Genomic DNA, 12,777 nt, shown 5'->3' on the forward strand with positions numbered 1-12,777 from the left:
GAACTGAGAGAGAGAGAGAGAGAGAGAGAGAGAGAGAGAGATGGGCAGATCGCTGTTGTTGTAGACAGACAGACAGACAGACAGCAGTGGAGGTGAGGAGGGTCTGTCTGAACACACGCACACACACACACACACACGCGGACCCGCTGGAAACTCTTCACATCCAGAGGAACAGCCCGACTGAAGGAGAGAGTCTCCGGGTAAATATCAGATCTGACACGCAGCATGTTTGAGCTCTGACTGCATGACGCATATGGGGCCATATTTATATTTCTACTCCATATATTCTATGATTCAGAGTATACAGCTGCATTACTCTGATGGGGATCCGATTTCACTGAAACTTGGGCTTGCTTTCTTAATCGCAATGTCTCACGTTCAGGCTGATGAAACTTGTTTAAAAGATAAATAAACTGTGGCAGTGAAGGAATGCAGGTGGAATGTGTTTTGCGAGCATATTGTGAAACGTGTGTGTGTGCGTTGTGTACGTGTGTGTGTTTGAGTTTATTAGTGATTTAATGCAGAATGATGATTATGATGATGGTCACTCACTGCAGAAAATCAAACACTGTTAAAACTCAGAGCAGAACATTTACTTTTGCAAAGCTGTGTCTGTCAACTACTGGTTTTTAACATGTATGACAATCTGAAAATGCTCTTATGCAGTTTTTGGGGGCATGTGCAATGATATTCTTAGAAGGAACTGGAAGTTCTTGAATATTGGAAAGAAAGATTGTCATACACAGATTGAAGTGCCACAGCTAAATTCTGTGTTTTATGCTATGACCGAATCTCTGGTTGCAGAAATACTTTTATTCATAAATGAAGTTGATTGTGGCTTGAATCCTCAGCTGTGGATTTCAGTGTTCATTGAAACCGGATGTCATTTTTAACTCTTGAACAGGGCATGGGCCGGACATAAACCAGCTAACGCAAGGCAAGTTTATTTATACAGCACATCTCATACACTATGGCAATTCAAAGTGCTTTACAGAAAATGATTAAAATAATCACAGAATAAAAGCAAGGGGAAATTAAAAGTTATAAAATAAATTAAAAGAGATTTATGATTCACTTATAAAATGAATCAAAAGAGTAAAAAGATGATGCATAGATAAACTTCTCATCTGGTGAAACACCGGTGTATCATATTTTTCACAACTTTTCCCAAGATTTTCCCATGGTGATTACACTGTGTGTGTGTGTGTGTGTGTGTGTGTGTGTGTGTGTGTGTGTGTGTTCTTTCCAGCTAACGGTTTGAGACAGATTGATAAGGCGAGTTTGTTCATCGTGTGTTCAGACCAGACTTGTGCTGAGCTTTAGATTTGAGGGTTTGTTGCTTTAAGATTATTCAGAAGATGACTAAATTAGAGAAAGGAAGTTTGGTCAGAGGAGAGAGTGTATAGCCACATGAAGTGTGTGTGTGTGTGAGTGAGTGTGTGTGTGTGACTCTTGCATGCTGCTGTCTGGTTTCCAAGACATGTGACTGTGCACAATGCCTCCTTTCCTATGAAACTAACATGTGATCCATGGCATTTCCTGAATACGATGGCTCTCTCCGTCTTGATAATATCTAACAAATATTTTATGTGTGCACAGTGAGTCATTTCAGCAGAATAGTGTCATATTCTGCATTGAGTGAAGCCTAACGTCTGCTTTTCCGTGTTTCTCCTCGTGTGAGGAGGTTTTGAGAGAGTTTTGAACTGTGGTAGAGCCACAGGGCTTCTTCACACCACGGTAAAACTCACACCAGCTGTTCCTGCAAATGTGCTGAATATGAATATGAATGTACAGCACTGCTTTTTTTCCAGTGGCTGAATCTTAAATAAGTCTTACAGCCTTTGCAAAATGTAATTTATTGTTGCTATTTCAAGCTATCGGAATATTTTAATTCGGTTTAGGCCCACGTGTCATTGGCCATGTTGGTTTCTCTTGAATATCGATGATGATTTTGCTCTGTGGTCTCACACAAAGTGAACCTGTATTAAAGAGTGTGTTTTCTGTGACCTTCTGTAGTTTTGTTGATGGCTTTTGAGTATGAGGGCATATCACCAAACATGCCCATGTTGGCATTTGTCTAATTACAGGGTTCATACAAGTACTTGAATTTGACTTTTTGAAATGTAAGTCCTGGAAAACTCTTGAAAACAGACATACAGTATTTAAGAAAAGCGCTTGAATTATTGAAAGACAATATATGTGAAATTAGTGTTTAATTTTATCAATAAAACAATCTTTTCTCACAGAATGAACGCTGTAGCCCGTCTGATATAGATATAGAGCCACTTCACATGGCTGAGAGTGTGATATTGCTCATAAATAAATATCCAAGTATATGATACAGCTTTCATTCTTCATGTCAATCATATATTCATCTGAGAAAAATCAGTTTGAAAAAAGAAACTGATATCTTTCAATGGTTAAAGAAAGTTTCCGCAGTCATTGCATCTGCTGCACTTTATCTGTACCATTTTGTTTTATTAGTTTCTTTATCTATTAACCTTTTTCTGAATTTGAAAGATAATAAAGATATTGTTTGATAAGTGAGATCTCTGAATGAAGTCCTTGAACACCAAAAAGTACTTCCTGGAATTTCATTGTCCAGAACGAGGCCTGTGATTAGACGAGCTTCTACGTAAAGGCAGATTAATACACGAGAGTTTGATTGCAAACTCTTTGGCATGGACAACTGAGGACATGGGAAGTGTGTTCTCCTCTCTTCTGCGATGTGACGAGTCTGTTTGTTCACTATGCATCAACAAAATAAAGAAAAACCACATGAATTTCCCTCGTTTTCCTCATGTGATCACACACTTTGCACATGGGAAACATGTGGTTTAGAACAGTTCCCATGTGCAGAATATGTGACCGCATGTGTTTTTGTGCGTGTGGTTTTTCGATAAGGGATTTCTCCTCTTCTCACCTCTAGTAAACCTGGCTTTGGATGTTCCTCTTTCGTAAGTTGCTCTGGATAAATTCATGACCATATGGTTAGTTGCATTGTTTTTAATGATGTAGGGCTGCAAGATCATGACAAAAATCATAATTGTCGATTATTGCCTTGAAATTGTAATTACGATTATCACAGTTTACATTGAATTATGTTTCGAATAGCTTTTAGCCATTGTTTGAAGTGACATATTGTTATATCAAAATTAACAAGCTGATAACACTCTTCCTGAGAAACTTTTATTGCTTTTCTATATCATTAAACCTCAAATGTCAAATATATTTTATTTTATTTAAAGAAACCAAAGTAAAAATATGCATTGTATTATGTTATACTAAAATTAAAACAATGGGGGGAAAACCCCTTAAGATAAGCTGTAGAAAGAAACAAAACACATCATAAACACACAGAATAATGTAAGTGGACTTTTTTGTTTTTTTTTGTAATTGCGCCTTTGAATGATTACATAATTGTTATCGCGATTACAAATTCGATTAATTGTGCAGCCCTATTATTACGCATTGTGTTCTCCTCTAAACCTGGCTCTTTTGTAAGTCGCTTTGGATAAATGCAAGACTTTATATTGTTTATTATTATGCATTAACTTATGATCTCTGCAACGGACGTGAATCAATCAAAACTAACTTTATCTGGACAATAACTTTACTCTAGATCTGCTGTGAAGCCCAAACACTCTCTGTTACTGTAATCTCCTGTTATCACTGTAAAGCTGCTGTGAAACTCTATATTGTTAAAGCGCTGTATAAATGCAGGAGACTCGACTTGACTTGACATTTAGTGCTATTTTTCCTGTCTGTGTGTCCATCTTTGGGTCATGACCCCCTGTTTTTAAAGCCGCTTTCTGTGGTCCTGTGTGCATGGAGCGTTCTCTCGCAGCGCACAAGGCCGTGTTTCTCCGTGTGTGTGTCTCAGTGCATGCCTGTAACAGCGCTGTCTTTGGTTTGGCCGGGGTCCAGGGCCCGATGACGCGCACAGCTGTATTTTTGCACCGTGTCCTGATTTGCCTTCCCGGGGCCTCGCTCATCCACACATTCCTCATGGGGCTGAAGGGGCAGTCGGGGTTTGCTGGGTGTCTCGGGGCCGAACCCTGACGGGCCCCTTCGCTGAGGGCCTTATCTGAACACAATGAGCTCGCTCTGAACATCAGTAATGAGATCTCGGCCCATGCAGGGACTCTCGAGACGTGCTGGGATTTGTTCTATAGTGTACGGATCCACAGACTTCTTGAATACATATGTGATTGAAAATCTGGAATCTGAGGGAGCAAAAAAATCGAAACATTGAGAAAATCTCCTTTAAAGTTGTTCATTTATGTTCATTCACTCACAGAAATAAATGTTTTATATATTTATGGAAGGAAATTTACAAAATATCTTCATGGAACATGATCTTTACTTAGTATCCTAATGATTTTTGGCATAAAAGAAAAATGCCAATGTTGTTGGCTATTGCCACAGAGATACCCGTGCGACTCGTGACTGGTGACGTGATCCAGGGTCACATATGATGTTGCTCAAGTTCAAATGCTCACACAGATTGACTGGGTTTAACAGTGACTTCTGTGTTCTGTGCTTCATACATCTCTACACTATGGGTCTCTTCTGCACTCTTTTAGCTAAATGTGACTGCAACTTGATATTTTAGCCTATATGGATTCCAGACATAATGTAATTAACATAATGTATTTGACATGATATAATAAAATGATTGAAATCACTTCAAAAAGGAAAATACAGTTTAGTGCAACACATGCAGTCATATAAGCTACATAAAATTATTAATGAGAACATTATAATTGTGTGTTTGTGACATGAATTTTAATGTTTTTTTTATATGCATTTATATAAAAATTTGGATGTATATTTATCAGCCAATATATCGGTTATCGGCTTGCAAATATAAAGAATTATCGGTATCGGCTAAAATCTTCAGACTGGACATTCATTTTGACATTATTTTGTGTGTATTTAACAGTTAAAGTGCAATAAGCTGCAAAAATAACTCAATTTAGTCCTGAGAAGAGGCTTTATGTGTGTGAGGTCAAAATCTGCAGGAATAAGTCAATTTCAGATATTTCCGTGTCAATATGTATAGAAAAATCTATATTTTTGACAATACTTCATTGCACTTATAGTTTATTATTTCAGATGCCTTTTTAAAAAACAACAATTGAAAAATGCATGTATTATATTTGAAATCTGGCGTGTTGGTGGGTGTTAATGTCATATATACACATTTTTATAATCCATGGCATGAGAAAAATAGTTTTCTGCCAACCGTGTAATTTTTCAAATGGATGCAAGAAACGAAGAACAACCCCAGCTCTCAAATATGATGAACCACACTGCATTATTCTCAGCCGGTGTTCTTCTGAACAGTATTATTCCTGTAAAAACAAAAGCATTTTTGTCCCATGACAGAGTTGAAGAGGCCGAGATCAGTGAAGTCCTGTGTTGTGCCAGTCCTGCGACGCTCCAGGGTTAGGGTTCAGATAGCATGTAGTCCATGTTGTTTACAGTCACTAAACTCCCACTGGCATTATTAATAGAAACGACGCACCTGTCGCTGTTTCTGACGCCTGGACTCTGATCCTCTGCATTCAAATTTCAATTCAAATCAAATGCAGTTGCTTTTCACGCACACACACACACACACACACACACACACACACACACACACCATTTAAACATTTGGTGTCGGTAAGATGATTTCATGTTTCAGTCTCTTCTGCTCGGCCAGGCTGCGTTTATTTGATCAAAAATACTGTAAAACAGTGAAATATTATTATAATGTAAATCATCTGTTTTCTATGTGAATATACAGTAATGTGTCATTTATTCCTGTGATCATTTCTTTATTACTCCAGTCTTCAGTGTCACATGATCCTTCAGAAATCACTCTAATATGATGATTTGATGCTCAAGAAACATTTATGATTATTATCAATGTTAAAAAACATTCATATTTTTGTGGAAACCCTTTGATAAGTTCAAAAGAACAGCGTTTAATTGAAATTGAAATATTTTGGAACATTATAAGTGTCTTAACTGTAACTTTTCATCAATGTAATGTGTCCTTAATGTATAAAAATATTAATTTCTTTAAAAAAAAATCATACTTTCCCCAAACTTATACAATGTAGGTCAAAATTATGATTTGTGAAGGATCATGTGCTGATTTGAACACATTTATGTTTCGTATTTGTGTGGAAACCGTCATACATTTGACTTTTCAGGATTCTTTAATGAATAGAAAGTTCAAAAGAACAGCATTGATTTAAAGTAGAATCTTTTGTAACATAATAAAAGTCACTTTTGATCAATTTAATGCGTCCTTGATGAATAAGGCTATTAATATCTCACCGACCCAGAGCTTTTACAGTCCCTCTATTAACCTGTTCGGTCAGACATTGGGATGAAATGTGGGTGTAATGATGTAATGTTGTGTAAACAGTGTCCACATACTGTTCACGGAAAACTGTTGATGCTTAATTGTATTTCTGTGTACTTTTCATAAGGGAAATATGGGATGAAGGAGATCAAGGCTGCGAAAAAAGAACAATACGTGTGTTTTTATGGACGTATTAAACCCACGATATGATAGGAATGTGGCACGGACTCGGAGTGTGTGATTCAGGGTTGAACTTGTGCCGGAGGTTTGATAGTTTGTTAAATTAAAAGGTTTTCTCTGTCTCTCCCTCCCCCTCTGTGTCTTTGTGATTTCTGGTAAGTGACATGACTGGCCTTTGGCATAATGCCTGGCATGATCACATGGTATGGATGTGTGTGTGTGTGTGTCTGTGAATAATTCCACATGAATGACTGTGTGTGTATATTGTATAATTCCAGCAGGAGAGCTCACTGTTGTTCAGGACAGTTTGAGCTGGGATCTGTTTCTGTGTTTGATACACGTTAAAACACGTGCATGCTAAATGCAGACACAGTCGCTAAAACTAGAATGCTAACGATTGTTCTTCATTTGTTTACATAGGAGTTTTTCATCATAGTTGACGTGAGGAATCCTCACAGTGTAATAGCAAAGTGACCCTTTTATTAGTGGGTCAAGCATTTATTAAACATCATTATGAATGATTCCTCAGTGAGGAGAGGTGTGTTGCTTCTTTATTCAACATTTTCACCTGCTGGACCAGAAAACAAGTGGAAAAATCCCACAGATGCACATTATGTCTCTTCTGTGGCGTATAGTGCACGGGGAAAACTGTGAAGGATGGTTTCTGTCATGGAGTAAAAAAGTAAAATAGGTAATCGTGACTTTTTATCTCACAATTCAGACTTTTTTTCGGGATTTTGAGTTTAAATCTTGCAATACTCACTTTCCGGAATTGTGAGTTTAAATCCTGGAATTCTGACTTTTTCCCCCCAGAATTCTGAGTATAAATCTTGCATTTCTGACATTTTTCCCTGGAATTCTGTGTTTATATCTCACAATTCTTACTTTTTTCAGAATTCTGAGTTTAAATCTCGCAATTCCAACTATTTTCCCTGGAATTCTGTGTCTATATCTCACAATTCTTACTTTTTTCAGAATTCTGAGTTTAAATCTCGCAATTCCATCTTTTTTCCCTGGAATTCTGTGTCTATATCTCACAATTCTTACTTTTTTCAGAATTCTGAGTTTAAATCTCGCAATTCCGTCTTTTTTCCCTGGAATTCTGTGTTTATATCTCACAATTCTTACTTTTCTCAGAATTCTGAGTTTAAATCTTGCAATTCTGACTTTTTTTCCATAGAATTCTGAGTTGAAATCTCGCAATTCCGACTATTTTCCGACTTTTTTCCCTGGAGTTCTGTGTTGAAATCTCACAATTCCGACTCTTTTCCCTGAAATTCTTTGTTGAAATCTCGCAATTCCGACTATTTTCCCTGGAATTCTGTTTATATCTCATAATTCTTACTTTTCTCAGAATTCTGAGTTTAAATCTTGCAATTCTGACTTTTTTCCATAGAATTCTGAGTTGAAATCTCGCAATTCCAACTATTTTCTCTGGAATTCTGTGTTGAAATCTCGCAATTCCGACTTTTTTCCCTGGAATTCTGTTAATATCTCACAATCATTACTTTTTTTCCAGAATTATGAGTTTAAATTTAGCAATTCAGACTTTTTTCCCTAGAATTCTGAGTTTAAATCTCGCAATTCCAACTATTTTCCCAGGAATTCTGTGTTTATATCTCACAATTCTTACTTTTTTCCAGAATTATGAGTTTAAATTTAGCAATTCAGACTTTTTTCCCTAGAATTCTGAGTTTAAATCTCGCAATTCCGACTATTTTCCCTGGAATTCTGTGTTTAAATCTCACAATTCTTACAGTTTTCCAGAATTCTGAGTTTAAATCTTGCAATTCCAACTATTTTCCCTGGAATTCTGTGTTTATATCTCACAATTCTTACTTTTTTCCAGAATTCTGAGTTTAAATTTAGCAATTCAGACTTTTTCCCCTAGAATTCTAAGTTTAAATCTCGCAATACCGACTATTTTCCCTGGAATTCTGTGTTTATATCTCACAATTCTTACTTTTTTCCAGAATTCTGAGTTTAAATCTTGCAATTCTGACTATTTTCCCTGGAATTCTGTGTTTATATCTCTTAATTCAGATTTTTTTCCCCGGATTTCTGAGTTTAATGCCTGGAAATCTGCCTTTTCCCCCCCTGAATTCTGACTTTTTTCCCGGAATTCCTAGTTTAAAGCCCAGAATTCCGACTATTTTCCCTGGAATTCTGTGTTTATATCTCACAATTCTCACTTTTTTCGGAATTCTGTGTTTAAAACATGAAATTCTGACTTTTCTTCCGGATTATGAGTTTATATCTGCATGGGCAAACATCATCACACACACTTTCTTACAATCAATATCAGTCCTACGTCCCCTCAGCAGAATCTAAAGTGTAATGCTCAGCTTTATAGATCTTCAATATTATTATGAATTATCTCTTTTACTATGACTGGCACATTCTTGTTCTCCTGGTCTTCTGGATCTTGTGCACTCCTGCTGTGATCCAGATCTTTGGTTGAGCTCCAGGAGAACGTCTGGAAAATCTCAGGGAACGTCCCGTCTTTCTCCTGTCCTACTGTCTTCATCCATGATCCAGTGCAAACCCAGCTTACCTCCAGGCTCGTTAATGTTTTTGCGGACTGATAATGATCAATAACGGGTTACATGAGTACTTCACAGAACTAACAATCATCTCAGTTCAGTGTGAAAGCTGTTTGTTTAATTATTATTATATGTGTGTGGATGAGCAATGAACTCTCTGCAGTCCAGATGAAACGCTGAAGATGGTTAATATTTCATTGAGTTTTTACCTGACAGTCTGTATGTATTTACACTCATTTAATGCTGCTCAAATGTGGCATACATGTATTTAAACAACATCTGCTTTATGGTATTATGAGATTAATGTCATTTATCTCCGCTCATATAATATAAGCCTTTATAAATTGTTAAATAAAAACAGGAACTCATTTCCAAGATTATGACAAAAATAATTGTTGATATTAATGTTAATGCCAATTAATAGAAAGCAAACAATTTGCGTTTGGGTAAAACGCATCGTGTCATATTCTGTTTATGAAGTAGTTAATTGCTTTTTGTGCATTAGAGAATCGAGAGTTCATTGATTATTTTACTGGCATGAAAAACTAAATGGTTATTTAAACTGGGAATAAAAGATCCTTGATGCAACACTTTTTATTCATTTCTCTCTCTCTGATTTTTGGTGATTTTGGTGTCATTTTTTTCCGACACCATTTGTGTAAAGTATTTGAGTAAATGTAATTACTGTATATTTTAGGCTACTTTGTAGTTTTACTGAGTATCAGAGATATTAGCAACTTTTACTCTCTACTTGACTACATTTGTGAAGAGTAATGAAATTACTCGTTACATTTTGCATGGCACTTTTTCTTCTGCAGTTTTATTGCTGCTATATAAAGAAGTGATATCATCCATTTACAGGGCGTTGACTATTTCATTTTACTTAACATTATTTTATTTATCTTTTATATTGAAGAGACTTTTTTTTGAAGGATATTGGTTTGCTTTGAGAGTTGACGTCTCAGAGGCTGTTGTGTCGACCTTGATTTATTGCAATATTGAGGAGTTCAGTTTTATTTTGATTTTAGAAAATAAACATGATTTCTCATAAATCAACTGTTTCTTGTTTTCCACTGGCATGTCGAGGACTAGTTCATCTTTGAGTCTTCGTTCAGTACGAGTGAAATACTGACGTTCTGCTGAACTCAGATCCTCGAAGACTTTACTCCAGTCGTATTGATATTGGTGACTTGTAACTTGTAATGGAGTCATTTTTGCTGTAAGGTATCTGTACTTTTACTCAAGTATGGTTTCCAGGTACTCTTTCCACTTCTGTCACACACACACACACACACACACACACACAGCTGGTTTTCGTTGTGGCCGTTGGAGCTGTTAGTCTCTGACTCATATGTGTACTTACTCAGCAGAGAGTTTTACTCTATTCACTCACGCTTTCACTGAACACACTGTGAGCTGACGTGTTCATCTGTGTGTGTGTGTGTGTGTGTGTGTGTGTGTGTGTGTGTGTGTGTGTGTGTGTGTGATGCTGATGATGATGATGCTGGGTCAGATCATGAGTGTTTTTAGCTTTGCATGTTTTCAGTTCTCTATTACCGGATAATGATGAGATGAAATCATTATTGCGCTGCTTTAGTCAAGATAATTGTTTGAGTCATTCGTGAGGCGTCTAGAGACGGGCTTGCCTTAATTGTGTTGGATTGGATTATGGTGTTTCGGAAATTCTCTTTCATGTAGTGTGTATTAAAGCTGTTTGTGAGTGTAAAATGCACAGATAAGTGCAGATAAAGTGGAGAGTTTTTTTTTTTTTTTTTGGGTTGTAACTCATTTGCATAATGCCCGCCTCTGGTCTTGATTGGCTGAGCAGCGTCTCTTAGCCCCGCCCTCAAACACTGTAGTGTATCTGAGACTGGAAGAGTTTGGTTTGTGTTGTTCGTGTCGAGAAGACGCTGTTTTCTGAGATTGATACGGTAAAACCCACGCCATCGTCACTGTTCGTATCACTGAGATCAAGAGCGGAGATTCAGATATGATAATGAGCGTTTGCTGTCTGACCAATCACAGCAGAGCAGCTCTCAGAGAGGCGGGGCTTAGAGAGACTGAATCCTCGATGGAAGCGTTTCAGACACTGAGAGGAAAGAGCTGACGCTGCAGTGCAGATTATGAGGACATTAGTGTTTTATCACTGCAAAATATGCTTTTCTTACATAATATTTGTGTCTTGTTTCCAGTCCAAATATCTACAAATTCTTAAATCAAGATGCATTTACTAGATGAGTAAAATGACATACGATATTATGTCTTGTTTTCCGGGGGAATTAAGCAAAATTAAGTGATTTGTTGCTTTAAAAAAACTAAAAGATCTGCCGATGGTGTCAGAAAAATAATCTTAATTCAAACAGAAACAATATTATTTTTCTGACCCCATTAGTAGATAATTTTGCTTGTTTTAAGCAAAAACTCACTTCATTTTTTTTAGAAAACAAGACATAATATCATTTTACTACTTTAGTAAATAAATGCATCTTGATTTAAGAATTTTTAGATATTTGGACTGGAAACAAGACAAAAACACTGAGTAAGAAGAGCATTGTTTGCAGTGTGAGCTTGAATGCATGTAAACATATAGTAGGAGGCTCCTTCAGAAACAGCACAATAGCGACTTAAACACGTGAGGATCTGAAGGTCTGCGGAGGGAAACTCACGGACTCGGTGTGTTCATGTTGTGTGTTATCTGGACTGTTTCTGCGCTGAAATCCCCGCTCACACTTCCACAGTATCGACCCGTGTCTGCAGAGAAGGATATAACGTCGTGCTTTACACACACCAGTCATCCTGGAAATAACCTAGAACCAGACGCTGAGTCTCTCAGAACGTTTGACGTGTGTGTTTGAGACATTAAATAGCAGATAAACGGCATTCTGCTCTGTTTCCTGATGTGTGTGTGCTTCGTACTTCTACATTCTCTGGTTCTGAAGAGTGTTTGCACTCTCTTCTCTGGTGTTTTCTGGACAGACAGTCATCGACCAACACTGAGACTTTTATGAATTCACTATTGATTTCAGATTTACCATAGACCACACACAGAAGCATCCAATCAGAGTTTCACTTATGATTATTTATTTCATTTTTTTTTTATAATTTAAAATTCAAATTATTCAAATTATTAGTACTTTTATAAAAATAAAAGTATTTAAAATTATTTAATTATTAATCCTTTTTTATAATTTTTTATATTTATAATTTTTATTTATTTATTTTTACATTTTTTTTCTAATAATTAAAATTATTTAATTTGAAATAAAAAATATATATATATATTTAAAATTATTTAATTAATGTATTAATATTTTATTTTTATTTACCTTTTTATTTTACATTTATTTATTTATTTATTTATTTATCACGATCGCTTGCTTGTTCTCCCACGTCAGGCACGTACGGTTGAGTTTCTGTTTACCATATAAAGTGCTTTTATACACATTCACTGATCAATGTCGATTTATGTAACAATCTTTTATGACTGTTTTGAAGCGTCCGAGTGTGAGGTAAATGGACTGTCGATGGATGAACAGAAAGCTCTCTGGTTTCCTTATGAATATCATCATTTGTGTTTCAAAGACACGAGCGACACGAGGGAGAGTCATGATGACACGGTCTTCAGGTTCGGGTGAACGGTCTCTTTAAGGGTTTGTTCGAGTGTGAGCAATAGCACAGAAGTGATGCTCGACT

At 36.5% G+C, this 12,777-nt stretch overlaps 1 protein-coding gene across 2 annotated transcripts in view; it reads left to right on the forward strand.

The window, feature by feature from the left end:
- The first annotated feature begins 15 nt into the window (after positions 1-15).
- The window catches only part of nacc2 (NACC family member 2), a 43,725-nt gene continuing 30,963 nt past the window's right edge, over positions 16-12,777 (forward strand). The window contains exons 1-2 of one of the 2 annotated variants that reach the window (XM_081367019.1): positions 74-200; positions 905-937. The gene's annotated coding sequence lies outside the window, so the exon portion shown is untranslated. Of the gene's footprint in view, positions 201-904; positions 938-12,777 lie in introns of both variants that reach the window. The other variant, XM_081367018.1, reaches the window with a different exon arrangement.

Source organism: Scardinius erythrophthalmus (genome assembly GCF_964197995.2).
Source record: "Scardinius erythrophthalmus genome assembly, chromosome: 5".
Classification (NCBI taxonomy): Eukaryota; Metazoa; Chordata; class Actinopteri; order Cypriniformes; family Leuciscidae; genus Scardinius; species Scardinius erythrophthalmus.